The 14,726-nt window shown below is 39.4% G+C and overlaps 1 protein-coding gene across 3 annotated transcripts in view; it reads right to left on the reverse strand.

The window, feature by feature from the left end:
• The window catches only part of peak1 (pseudopodium-enriched atypical kinase 1), a 156,396-nt gene that overhangs the window by 118,226 nt on the left and 23,444 nt on the right, over positions 1-14,726 (reverse strand). For all 3 annotated transcript variants that reach the window (XM_078167711.1, XM_033634786.2, XM_033634788.2), the window contains exon 2: positions 11,455-11,564. The gene's annotated coding sequence lies outside the window, so the exon portion shown is untranslated. The remainder of the gene's footprint in view (positions 1-11,454; positions 11,565-14,726) is intronic.

Consider the following 14,726-nt stretch of genomic DNA (forward strand, 5'->3'; position numbering starts at 1 on the left):
AATAGGACAGCTCCAGGGTTGTCAATAAACCTGGTGCGGCCTGATATGTGTCTAGGTTCTCCTATCGGTTATAAAGTGGTCCTAATAACTGTTAAATCCCTTCAAAATTTGCAGAGCGATAAATCTCTTGCAGGCAATATTCTACTACTTCCTTATCTGGACTTACACATCAAGTCCAATATTGAGTGACATCAATCATGTAATAGTTTGTGTGTGCTCGCCTGTCTGCACACACATCCTGTGGTAAAAAAAAATTCTGTTGATCAACTTTAAAGAACAGCCGGAAGAAATACTTTTAAAAGTGCTCGACGCAAACCGAGAATGGCAAAACTTTAACAGTTGTTTTCCATCACATGCTTCAAAGTTTCACCAAGTCTTCACACTTTTATTGGCAGTATTTCTCAACATTGCCAACGGCAATCAAAAATATGAGTCTCAAAGGGCCCAAGAGCGTAAGACAGAAATAAAAGCTTGAATTCGACAGATTAAACTCTGCAGGAGGCATATCACTTCACTTCTGAAGAGCTGCAAACAAGCTAAAGCACAAATTAGATTTGGAACTTTATAAGTTTACCATATTAAGTTTTTTTTAAAAAAACATGTCAAATTGTCCTCATGTTACAAGCCTTTCAAAATGTTTTTAAACTATTTAAATCTCTACAAAAAAAAAACCAAGTAAGGTAGTGCACAGCCTAAATAAGTAAGCTCTAAATCAACAAAAGATTTATGCCACTTATACTGTAATCAAATGCTCCTCTATTAGACATAATCAAGCAATCTGTACAGCTGTAAAACAAGTTTATGTTTTCGTAGTCAGGTGACTGTACAGGCAGAGCTGTGACCACACTGCTGAAATAAAGCAAAAGTTCACTGCTTTTTGACCGCAGAGCAAGAGGCATTTCTCAATTAGAAAACAGTGATACTTCTTTCAGAAAGTTTCCATTTCAACTTTAATATCAACCCCAAAGCATGAAATCTAATTTCTCATACCCATCTTCAAAGCACAAACCACACAGGGGGCGGGGGTAGGGGCTGAACAGCTGAAACTTCAGCTTGTTTGAAGAGCCAGGCGAGACAAGGTTGACTAAACAGTGAAACAATAGGTGGTCAGACTACAGGGCTTGGCCCAGATCAAGTTGAAAGTCTTCAGGCCGACTAGTGGCCAATAAATCTGCAACACAAATTACATGACACCGTGTGAAATAACTGGATCTGTTTTCAAAAGTCAGGGAATTCCCCCTTGAGTGAATCCAGCAATGCCCACGTTGGATTAGTATTCACTGTGAATTTTAAATCAAGCTTATCTGCATCGTACATGATGACTGCAATGTTTCAGAAACTATAATCATCTATAAATCTCATTTGACAGCATGTTCTCGTGGTTAGAGGAATTGGCCTTACACCAGAGAATCCATGTTCAACCAACTCATAACAGCAACCACTCACCCTCTTAATGAGAGCTTGGGCAAAACCTGACAATCTACCAGCTCCAAAACTGCTGTCTTTGACTGAGCCTACAGTCTGACTTTACTGGGTGTTAACTTTAAAGTGAGTAATAGTCATTTACTTCCTTTCACTCTCAGATAATTAACATTAGTCAGCTCTGGAAACAGAAACAAAGGGTAACCAAGGTAACTTGAGTTTTTGAGAGAATACTAAATTGCTTCCTTACGCACATGGAAAAATGACTAACCCATTCCATTTCATCTCAAGACCATTATTGGGTGATTGACTACAACTACTATCCCAGTCCCCAGTATAACACCAGCCTGAACCGTCACACACATGCAAAAATGTCATTGACCATCGCAGCTTCACCTATGAATGCTGATGCTTTTGTTCCCACCAAGGCCAATGATGAAATATTTATACTGAAGTCCTGAGCTGATCTAATTACTCAAAGCATCTTGCATAGAAAATCAACTCCAGCCTCTAAACCCACATGATGGGAGACACAGAAAATTGCAGCTGCATTTATGGGTTAAGATGCAAGTGGGAAAACAGCTTATATGACGATGTTGCGGTTGCATTGCATTACACTAGATATGGTTTGGTGGCATTTTGAAGGAGCACTGTGTGTAGGGCTTTATGTGTGCCACAGATCAAAAAATAAAACAAGATCTACAGCCATGATAGCAGCTCTGTGGCACCGTCCTGGAGCTAAATACGCACATCAACATGCAGACATGCCTATAGTGATAATGCTAGCATGTTCATGTTTAGCAATATAATGTTTAACCATGTTTACCTGGGTTTGGCAGGTATTTGATCATAGACCAGGTAGAGTTGCCTGATTCCTAAACTTTGAATACGCCTACTCCACTGAGTTCGATTTGATTGTATGGTATCATGATACAAAACAGTGCTTTCTCAGTTAAGATAAAAAGGAAACCAATGAGCATAGTAAAGACTAGCGATTGGCCAATCAGCGCCACGAGTGATACTAATGATGTTGTCACAGATTGCGCCATAACCAATGAGATATAATAAAAACTACTGGAGAGCTATAGACAACATAGACGCTGCTATCAAAGCTGTCTTACATTGACATGTCGTCTCAATATCGCCTGATTACATGGTTTGTTTTTAATTGTTCAGCTCCAATCTTAAAACACCAGCAAAACAAGTACGCTGGCATGGCTATCAATCAGTGTGGATTTAAAATGACGTTAGATTCAGGCAGATTAGTTGGTCTCTAGTCAATGGTCCCCTTCGCCCACGGAAATCAGTTGGAGTGGAGGAAATGTCAGATTTAAGAGGGAAACAGAAAGTTAACAAGTTGACAATTATGCCAAAAAAAGCCTGAGGATCCCTTGAAGCCCTTAAATGTATCCTCCAGGGTCACTGAATATCTGTTGTAAATTTCATGGCACTCTTGTCAATCACTCAGGATATTCCAATCTGAACCATAAATGTCATTTGGGAAATGGGAAAGCACTTGGGAAAAAGTCAGGTGTTTGCCAGAGTCATTAAGATTCATCCTCTTGGGAACATGGCTGTAAAAAATTCAATGGCAATCTATCTTACAGTTGTCAAGCTATGTCAGTCTGAGCCAAAGTGGTGGACCAGCTGACCAACAATGCCGTCCCTAGAGCCAGTGCGCTAACAAAGCTAAAATTATGCCAAAAGTTGACAAAGTGACACCACAGAAAATCTGAAGCTGGTCTGAAATGGAAAAAAGGTATGAATTTATGAGAACAATAAACTGGAGCATAGGTTTATTTAGACACTGGGCTAAGAAGAGCTTCAAAGAAAGAGATAAAACTGATACCTCCTCTAAATAGTCTGGATAAAGCAAAGTAAAGCTCCCTGTCTAATAAATAACAACATTCCTCATTGATGAATGGCAGGGCGGGTTACATGCGTGGGAAAGCATGTCCACGTCTTGGCAGCCTTGACTAAGGACTGGGGAAGAGCCACTGCAGGCCATGAGGAGGGATGACCTCTTCTCATGCAATGGCACATTCCTGCCATAACTAAGTTGAAACAGGCCTGGGATAACTATAGCAGGCAGCACGGTGGGGACGGGGGTCACAGCTTGGTGGAATTTAGGGGAGACTGCCACCCAGCCCTGTCAAACCATTCTGAATAGGCTACCCAAATCCACCAAGACTCCCAGTGGACCTAGAAGGTTAAGGATGTCAAACTGACGTCAGTTTACGACTTGACCTTTCGTCCATCAGCAGGGGATGGCAAGAGAAAGCAAGAAATTAATTTAAACATGTGATCAGTGTTGTTGGGATGTAGGGGAGAAGACATATTTACTTCAAAAATAAAGTCTTTATTTATTAAAGTAGTGGTTCTCAAACCGTGGAGTAGCCCGCCCTGAGGGGGCATAGAGCCGCTGGAGTCAAACAAAATTGAATGAATATGATTTGATTTTGCTGTTGCTATCATACTGACCTTTATTTCACTAAACTTCAACACTGATCATTTTATAAGTTGCTTCCCCAATTATTGCTCATGATTGATAAAAAAAAAAAAAAAAGTGGGCTGGAGGCTATGTACTTTTTTCAGCCTCTGAGGGGGGTGTGAAAGAAAAAGTGACTGAATGAAAGGAATGTAAGGAATGTATCAGGTGCTAATGTATGAAGGAGGATTAGGGCCATGTTAAAGAAAAAAAAACTTAGATATACAAAAAAAATATTAAAAAAAATATACAAGAATAAAGTCATAGATCTACAAGAACAAAGTCGAATATATACAAGAATAAAGTCATAGATCTATGAGAATAAAGTCGTAAATCTACAAGAATAAAGTAAAAAATATAGGAGAATAAAGTTGTAAATCTACAAGAATAAAGAAAAAAAATATATGAGAATAAAGTCGTAGATCTATGAGAATAAAGTCGAAAATATACAATAATATAAAAAATATGTGAGAATAAAGTCTTAGATCTACAAGAATTAAGTCGTAGATCTACGAGAATAAAGTCGAAAATATATGAAAATAAAGACGTAGATCTATGAGAATAAAGTCATAAATCTACAAGAATAAAGTAAAAAATATATGAGAATAAAGTCGTAGATCTACAAGAATGAAGTTGTAGATCTACGAGGACAAAGTCGAAAATATACAAGAATAAAGTTGTAGATCTATGACAATAAAGTCGTAAATCTACAAGAATAAAGTAAAAAATATATGAGAATAAAGTCGTAGATCTACAAGAATTAAGTCGTAGATCTATGAGAATAAAGTCGTAAATGTACAAGAATAAAGTAAAAAATATATGAGAATAAAGTTGTAGATCTACAAGAATTAAGTCGTAGATCTACGAGGACAAAGTCGAAAATATACGAGAATAAAATCATAGATCTACGAGAATAAAGTCGTAAATCTCCAAGAATAAAGTAAAAAATATATGAGAATAAAGTCGTAAATCTATGAGAATAAAGTCAAAAATACGCAAGAAAAAATTCATACATCTACGAGAATAAATTCAAAATATTATGAGATTAAAGTCGTAATTTTAGGAGAGAAAAAAAGCCACAGATGAGAAAGTCGGGTAACATGGTATAAAAGCAACAAAGTGTGTACAAACAGTCTTGGGGGTGACAGTAATATAAGTTTTAGCGGTACCGAAATAATACAATGCATTGCCAACAAGTCTTCGGGTGATATAATTACATTTACAATATCACATAACACATTACCACCAAAAATAAACTGTTCATTGTTTCCATTTTTCATTCATCCACACTGATCCAATTTACAATCTCAATATATTCTCGTAGATCTACGACTTTTTCTCGAAGATTTTTTTTCTTTGACATGGCCCTAATCCTTCTTGGTACTAATAAATACTCATGATGATAATCTGTGTCTGCTTATTTTAGATTTTTAGTCCACAGAACTCCTACACATTCAATCTATAAACATGACTGTCATTAGGGCTGGGCACTGAAAACCAGTATCCTTTACGGGATACTGATACCAACAGAGTGCTTCATTTGATACATATGATTTTCTACATCATCTGATACCAATCATGTAAATGGAAGCATTCACTTGCGTAAAATGCCACCAGATGCCACAGGCTGTTGTGGGTCAATCACATCACATTAAACCGAAGAACACTTGTGATGATTAGCTGCAAGCAATATATTTTTAAAATCCTTTTTTCTAGATCTGAGTGCAAGGAGGACAAGTCGACAAGTTTCAATACTACTTGGCACTGGGTTATTTTGGTTGATACTTTAAAAGGTATCAAGTACCACAACCCTGCCCTAATAATACATTTTTTAACTCCAATAAACTTGTGCTCTTTTTGTTTGATGCAGAGTTTCCCTATGACTAATAAGGTTAAAGAAATGGAGCGAGAGTTGACCCATAGATCATCTGATATTGATGTTTTTAGACTTCTGTGTGTCTCTCTTGGTGAAATTCACTTTTGCTCTCTGAGGTGCTCTGATGGGAACTCCAACAGCTGCTGGTTTCCACAGTTCACTTAGTGGGGCCTTAAGGGAAAGTCAGGAACTGAGAGCGGGAGGCAAAGCAAGAGTGTGATGGGAATACATGTTCCAGACACCCACACATTTATTGATCTCCGCTGACCTTGGCTCCATTCACATGATGGGCTTCAAGGACAAACCACTATCCAAGGTCTATCTTTTTCCACTTTCACACTACATTTCCTGCAAGTTGGATACTTTCTATGGCATAATTGATTTAAACCTTATCAATGAGGTCCTAATGGGAAAACTCTACATTGTTTACTATTGGAGCAAGATAGCAAGGGCACTTTTTAGTGAGCATTGCTGAAGTGGTAACTCTAGAGGCAAAAAGCACAGGGTACATCCTAATCCATTTATCAAGGACAATCACAGCGGGGAAATGCAGCAATCAATAAGCAGAGTAACTTAAAGAGCTTCCATGAGTCAACAGTGTGTAATCTTGATGGATCTATACATATATACTGCCAGTCAATACACACAGACTTTCAGAGTGCTCTGAAACTCCACAGGGACTTAAATGCCACATTTGGCTTATGTAGCAAAGCCACAGGCATCTAAACAGAAAATAAAAAAGTCTGATAAAACTAGGGGTGAACTAAATTATTTTTCCCTTTTTTATTTGAAGCCAAAGCTGATATTCTACCTCTCATATCAGCTGATACTGATACGATATTCAGCTAACAAAACAAAACAGATTAGGCATCTTACAGTGCAATCTTAAATAGTTAAGTATTTTTCAAACTAATAACAGGATGTAACTTTATTATATGCTTAATTATTAAAGAAGAGTGATTGCATTGTCACATATTTTGGCTAAACATTATAAAAATAATATTGGACCTGTGAAAGTAGTTATGAGTATTAAAAAATGAATTTATAATCTATTTCAGTTCTTCATTTTGCTACACCATCTTCATGTTTCTCAACACTGGGCTGCCATTCACAGGGTTTAGAAACCTTTCAACTGTGCTAGTTTTACTCTGTTTCCAATATTGATAGAACAAGCTAAATTTTGCCAAGCAATATTGCAATTTTTTTATAGGTATTGTGTTCAGATGAAATAAGCATGTGTGTGATGACATAAACATGCTTCAGAAGTGGCAATTTGAAGACTCTGGGTTCACCATTTGCTATTCTCTTTGTCAGAGAATGTAACTCTGACAGTGTCAGGGTAGAGGTGCCTTCATATCTTTTTAAACGTGCAGTGTGTGGGATTTAGTGGCATCTAGTAGCGAAGATTGCAGATTGCAACCAGCTGAAACCAAGCGTGAACTCCCACTTAGAATTCCTTCAGTGTTTAGGGTTCAGGAGGATATCACCGGGAGCCGGAGTATCCACAGAGGTCTCTTCTTCTCCAAAACACACAGACATGGTGATTTAAATCAGTAAAAACACTGAATGAAGCAGTTTCAAACTAAAAATCAACATTTTCATGACACTGTTTAGTTTGTCATGATGAGAACACGTAAATTGCCTTATCTGGAGCCAGTGTTAAATTTGTCCACAAAAGGCTACTGTCGAAAAATGGTGCTGCAACATGGCGGACTCCATGGACTAGGACCCGTTCCCTAAAACACTCTAAACAACTCTTATTTTCAGGCGTTATTACATTAAAGAAAACATACTTAGCAGGGTTTCCCACACGCTCATTCATGGCAGCCTGCCACAATCAAAACACCTGCCACCACAAATAAATTTTCTATTTTTGGAGCTGGACCATTCATTAGGAGCGCCGCTGAAATATATACATACTGTTCGATTATTTATGGCACCACACTGTCTGAGCGCAGAGTGTACTCTTGGAACAGATGGAGCAGCGCATTGACAGTGAAACTCAACTGTTCGCTGTACTGGGTCTAAACTGGGTCTAACTCACCTCTGCAGCAGCTGCTCCTCTCCATTAATCTGATCTGATCAGCTCTGAGCAGACTGACTATCCACCAAGTCTATCCACCCTGCGACTCACAAAGTGCTGCTGAGCAAAAAAAGGACTCATGGAGAGCTCCGCCTGCACTGCGTTGAGCGAAACGCTGCTTAGTATATTAGGCCTATATTTCATTTCTGTCCATATATCCCCCTAAATCCTACACACTGAACTTTTAATGAAGCTATTCTTTTTAAATTTGTGACAAAATATACATATGTAGAAATTAATTTACCTCGTAAGCTTGTTGTGGAAATATGAGAGAATTTGGAGGTTGGCATTTTTGGAGCCAGCATCTAGAGGCTACCACAAGAACTACATTTTATCTCACCTGTGTTCTTCTTGTACTAAATCATACTTCATCTTACTTAACTTCTTCTGAACTTTCTTATATTTACCAATAGCAATACTGCTTTTTGATATCGATGGTCTGCAAATAAATTAGTACTGCTCTACAATTTGAACAATTAAACATGGCAATAAAAACCCACATTTTTAATGGGAAAAACCTAAAAAAAAAAAATAGTCCTTAATCACCTGAATAACTATTTCAGGTGTAGATTATCTAGCACTTACAGTGAAAGCTCTATCAACCCCAGTGGGAACTAACCTAACCTACAGCAGCTCTGAAAATATGGAGAGAACCCTGGTTATGTTCGTGTTATGTTCCTGTTCCTGTTTGATATGACCATTTGTGCCACAGCAAACAAAAATATCTTTTGACTAAAAGCTTCATAATAAAAGACGACAGCTATTCTAGACTAATAACTTGCAATAATCTGTTTCTCTTGTACTGTTACTTCTTCTGTTCAAAAACACCATGTGTTTAAATACTCACTAAATCAGGAAAACTGTTCACAAAAAAGGGCTGAGGTTACAACAAAGTGTTTACACTGCATTTGTTTTAACAATTGTAATCAAGGGATCGGCTCAAAATGAGGGGAGTTGATGGGCCTTGACATGAGCGTTCATTTGTTGTTTGTTTAGCTGTTTCTCGCTGCATCTGTTCATACAAAGAAAGTTGCTGGAGAAGAAGGAATGAGGAGACTGAGCAGCAGGATGGAATGAAAATCAGTTGGATGGTGTTTTAGCTCTGCTGATTTGGAATTCTGCAGTTGCAGTTTTGGTGCAAAAATAAAGATATTAAAATCTTTGCAAAATTGCAGGAAAATATGGTGAAAGGAATGAATTTGACTAGGTTGTCGCCAAAAAAGGCAACAAATGTTCCTGTTACATTTAGACACAGACTGATAAAAGAGTTGAGATCTTGTGGTACTTTCCAAGCACTGATGACAATAACCAGAAGCAGGCGGAGACATTTCAACTCCTCCTTGCACATCCTTTGTTGGTGGATTCTTACTTCCTATAAAATCTTTACTAAAGAGTGTTAATAAATCCTGTTGCACTACAGCACACACATCGGCCTTACCAACTGTAAAACAGCTCTGACTTCACCACCGCTGCTATCATATATTCATGGATAATTATTACCCCAGACACCCACATCCCCAAACTCGCTAATTAAGTTCCCCAGAGGAAATCAAGACGAGATGTGGATGCCGCATTCTTGCGTCCTCTTGAGCGCATTCGAGTTAATGACCTTCCCTATCAGTGAATCAGCATTTGGGAGATAATTATGTCAAAAACAACCCACTCAAATCATCTCCCCCTAAAGATCCCACTGATCCTCCATGAGACTGCATGGCGCAGGGGTCTATCAGTGGGAGCCTGTGAACACAGAGCAGTGTGTGTCGGCTGGCCTGGACTCAGCCACAGAGCTGGCAAGACCAATTATGCTCAAGCCATTTCAAAGTCCATCTAAAGACAAATGTGGGATTTTGCTGTGGCGATAATTAGGCCTGGGAATCATGGGAGACCTCACAGTGCACATGACAAGGCCACAATAGTTGGATCACAGTGCCCTGATACCCTAAACGTTTGCATATTGAACCAGTGGACTATTGTCTCGTTTCATTATTTGGTTTAAATTTTTTGTGACAAACATATTAAAATGGAAGCATCATGTAAAAAGCTTAATTCCAATTGCTAATGAGTTCAGCACTTCTGAACCTCGCTGAAAGTAACATGGACACGTGGATACAGATACACAGAAACAGATATATACTGCAGATGCTCAACATCCTCTGAACCAGAAAGACAGAAAAATCTGACTGACATCTACCACTGAAACTGTCGTCTTGTAGCAACATGAGCACGGTATGTTTGCAAGACACAACAACACACAAAACAAATCAAATGTGTCAAGGGGGAGGAGGGGGAAAAAGGAATGGATAATATGTATTGTCAACGTGAAACAGAACAACTGTGACAACCGTGTTGGCATTAAATGTAGTGGGACTTACTGAGACAACACATCAGACAACATAGCAGTCTCAGTCATCAAAGTGGAGCTGGTAATAACTACCAAAACAGAACAAAAAAAGCAGAACATGGCCAGAAATAGCTGCTGAGCTTTTGTAGGTGACGTGAAGCTACAATTTTGAAATACCTTGGTCATGAAGTCAGGAAGGATGAAATCATTTCCCAGCGAGAGAAAGCTGAGTGTATACTCAAAAGAGACATTCCATATCAACTGAATCATTTCAGGTTGAATTAAACTCCGACACAGTGAGCTAAATAAAACTAAAAATACAACATTACATGCTTTCAACATGCAGTATTACTCTCAAATGAAATATCTTAACATGGTAGCACTGGGACTGTTGGGGGGGGGTAAGACATGCCTAGACATGTTTTGACCTCTCGCTTCCCCTGGTCATGAACTACAACAACACAATGCGTGCTAGTATGAGCTGAAATTGAGGGACTTTACTCAAAAACAAATGTGTTCTGGAAAAACTTAAACAAGGTTGTTGAGCAGTTTGATAAATATGACTGCTTTGTAGCTGTTCCTCTGTGCCCAGGCGTGAGAATACTGGTTACATAAAGGAAGATTTATTGAGGTGCAGGCACAAAGGCAAAGACCTGACAAACATCAGCCTGGGCAGCGAGGGCAGAAACTAAAACACACAATACGGCCATCCAGTCTCTCTGTGCAAGGATGACTAAACCTGTGTAGAACAGACTAAGTCTTCTTCAAATATTATGTAAAGTCAAAGCTATCAGAATGAATGCGACATCAAAACCAGCCTGTCTGTGACCAGCAAAGTTGGAGTTTTTAGTCTAGTTTTTGCCTTGTTGCTGAGATGTTGCACAGGGTTGTATAGCTGCGCTGCAGTTTAGTTGTACAACCCAATATTACTCATGTCTCAATGGCCTTCACAGGCCCACAACAGCTACAGTTTCCAACCCAGCCTAGGCTCTTTAAGTAGAAGAAAGGAGAAAACTCCCTTAGCACATAAAATGGTGTAAAACAGCCTTGTCTTTTTTTGATGTGCAATAGCTTAGAGAGAAATTAGAATAGATCTCCCTGCAAATCCCAAACTGACACAACTACCGTCATGAACGCACAAAAAAATGTATGACGATATGAAGCAAAGCAGCAGTTTTAATATGATTACTTTTGCAGCCCTACTGCAGATAATAACAGGAAACAGAAACTGTGACTCGGCTTACCTGCCAGGCTATGCAGCTCCCTGCTGTCTTGAGTCTTAAAGGTCTGAAAGCACTAGAAGTCACTGATTCAGACAAAGCCACAGGGCATCTTCAGGCTGCAGCCAATTTTCCTGCAGACAAGGGAGGCGAGAGGGCAGATGTCAGCTTAATGTCACCATCAAGTGCTGCTGGTGAGCTCCTACTCCTGAGAAGTTGCAGATATGGGCTAATTAAAAATAATGAGTTTTTGTTTAGAAATGACAAACTGATGAATCAAGAGAAGCAGAGAGCAAGTTATAATTCACACTAAATATTCAGGGGCAAGTCTATTTCTTAATAGCAAAAAAAAATAAAAATACAAATTGTGTATACTGCACATAAATGAGCAGCAGAGAGAGTTGTGATATTTGTATGAGAACTGGCACAAGATTGGCAAATTCCATGCCTGGAGGTTGCTTCCACAAGAGAAAGGGACTTGAGTAAGAGATGGCAGGGTTAACTAGGCCCCGGAGAGTGAGCTGCTCAGTCATCTTAATTAAAAAGGAAACTAACCTGTGCAGCTTTGTGGCCTGTTAGCACCTGTCTGCTTCATACTGAGGTCTATCAAGCTGGTAGAACTCATTATGATACACAGATAGCCTGCTTTGTCACTAATAGCAACAGCATCAGCACAAAATCTGACTGTGACTGGGGCAAAAATTAGGAAATAAAAAGAGATATCCGTCTATTAAACAGAAATAAGTACGACATAAAATTAAAAACAGGATTTTGTCATGAGCAGTGCCTCCCTACAAGGCACCAAGCTGAATTAGCCTGAAAACACAGCTCTACTTGATGTGGCATAATCTTCATAAACATTCACATCACCAAGCCAAAAAGCCACCATGCATTAATAATGCCAACTGAACCATTTCAAACTCAGTCTCCACAACACTTTCACGTCACGGCCCGTGTCTCATTAAAAGCCATGAGTCAACAGAAATTCGATGTGAACCACTCCCCTGCCCTAAATTCATCCCTGCAGGCATGGCATTCTGGTTTCGCCCTCTTTATACTGTAGTCTGCTCAGGCAAGAAACCAAGCTATATAAGGGATTGTTAGTGTTGAGCACAGCTAGTGGCTCTAAACTATTAGGGCCGAGGGTTTAGAGGTGGGGAGTCTGTTTACACGGAAAGCCTTTTTATTTTTTGTTTTAAGAGGGTCCACTTGCTAAACATGACTCGGGCTTTAATGTCTAATCCAACACTAATATTGGCTGCCAGTGGGCAGAGGATGGGGGGGAAGGTGAACAGAATGTTTGTGTGAACACATGCAGGTGGGAGTGTTGTGCACATGGCCATGTTTGGGTGAGTACACATTGATTTTGTGAGTGTGTATGCTTCACCAAAAAGCAGTATCTCAATCATATTTTAGTTTAATCTTGTATTGATATGAGAGGTTTGTTACGACAGTTAGTAAAGGGAAAGCATACCCAGAGAAAGTGACAAAGATAATACAGGAGAAAACAGGAATTTCAAAATAAACAGACCTCAACTAAAACAGAGAGAGATATAAAGTCTAATAATTATGTGCAGAGTCAGGCCAGTTCTCCCCTGAGCTTACTTTTGCTCCTGGTTTTAGCCCTGACCACTTCCTTCCCCTGGCTCTAATTGACAGCGCACTACAGTATTTCTGTGTCGGCAGATAGCTAAACAGCTCCATATGTCCCTTTATGGCAGTTAAGCAATGGTAATCAGGGCTGATACCGAGCTGAGCACACCAAGCTGTTGCTACTGTGTTGCAAACTGTTTTATTGCATCCCAACAGCATTGCTGCAGTTTGCACCCACACACTGAGCTGTGCCTGTATTATAATGCCTCCACAGGCGTTCTTGATTTACAAGCTGCTGCTATGAGTCCAGGATGGACAACTTTCATGCATTAAGTTTGGGAAATGATCACTCCAAAACCAAAATCAAGAGTCTGAGTGGTGCTGCCAGGATACTGCAGTCTGGAGTGCATGATCTGAGAGGTTAAGACATGAGTCTTGGGCAAATGCTCATGCACTGGGCTTTTGATCTTCAACTCAAGCCACGACTATAGACATCCCTATGGGGAAAAAACATGCCAAGCTCAACAGAACCTGAATCAAAGACTTTGCATGATACTAGCCCTTAAACCACATATGACATTATTGTACTTGGCTGGCTTGTGGAGCAAGAGAAAGTTTCATAGACACTGACACGTTCGCTATTACAATTCTGTTCATGCAAGACAGGCCATGGCAAAGAAATATGGTTTTAAAAAAGAAATGTAGGAGATATCTGCCAGGAAGATGCTGCTGGGCATTGTTAAATTGAGAGGCAATAGCCTCTGATCCTCTTTTGTTTTCTTTTGTGGCAAACAACACAATATTTTAGGCAAATAAGTATCTTTTCAGACGTCATACTACACTGACAGACAGCAACAGTCCTCCTTAACATTCACAAAATATTCTGGCATCTGCACGAAATACACAGATGTTTCCTCCTCTTAGCCTCTGAGCCTAGATTGGTTGTGTGTGCAGACTAAGTGGGCTGGGAGGCCACAGGACGGGCAGCCGACTGTTTGCAATGGTCCATGGAGCATATCTTCAGGCCAAGACCCTGTTCCCAAGACTGCAACAACCAAGACTTCATCATGACCTTTACAACTGCCTGAAAGTTTTTCTCTAAGATGAGATGTTCTTAACTCAAATCTAATGTCTACATAGCTCTAAAATGCATTTAATAATACTCTGGTAAAGAGATAAACAGCTGCAGGGTGAATGAATCAAAAACTACACCAACATCTGAAAAATATGGTTATAAAAAGCCCATCAACAAAAGACTCCTCACACAAGTCTACTCAAACCTAACCCCCCATAAGCCTGTCACTCTGTCTCCATGGTAAAAGGATTATGTCATGACTCAAGCATCTTGAGGAACATGCAGCCAGGGTAGGCTTTGACAAGTGACTGAGAGGATATAATATTTGTGAGAGAATAAGCATGCAAGCCAAAAGACTTGACAAATGACTGGGATGGAGAGTTACTCTGTAGTACATTTGCCATGATGTCATGATTGTGCATCTTGGAGCCAGGGCAGAAAAAGCATGTGTACTGATCCCAGAGCAGAGGGCTTGCATCACATTTAGATGGCATCAGACTCTATATTTAAAAATGATTGTGCAGGAGGACAGGAATGACTCTGACATCTCCTAGATACAAGTTACTTAACAAGACCCTATTTTATCACACTCTTTACAAGGTATGCTCCTTTTCCTGCTTTTTCTTTC

Source organism: Epinephelus lanceolatus, chromosome 5 (genome assembly GCF_041903045.1).
Source record: "Epinephelus lanceolatus isolate andai-2023 chromosome 5, ASM4190304v1, whole genome shotgun sequence".
NCBI lineage: Eukaryota > Metazoa > Chordata > Actinopteri > Perciformes > Serranidae > Epinephelus > Epinephelus lanceolatus.